Below are 245 nucleotides of genomic sequence, written 5' to 3' on the forward strand. Positions count from 1 at the left end.
CACATATATATAAATATATATATATAAAACTATATGCATAGTCAGATCCTCCTCTGGTGCCACTCCACCGACTTCGGAGGCCCCTGAACCACTTTGCCTCAGCTGAGAATTTGCCCCTTAACATTTTCTGTGGCACTTCCCAGCCTGATACGGGGGCACGGGGTGCTTGGGAGGGTTGAGGGGTCCCACAGGAGGGGCAGAGGCAATTCCAGCAGGTGGAGAGGAAGGTACATGTCCTTTCCCAC

Source organism: Falco rusticolus, chromosome 17 (assembly GCF_015220075.1).
Source record: "Falco rusticolus isolate bFalRus1 chromosome 17, bFalRus1.pri, whole genome shotgun sequence".
NCBI lineage: Eukaryota > Metazoa > Chordata > Aves > Falconiformes > Falconidae > Falco > Falco rusticolus.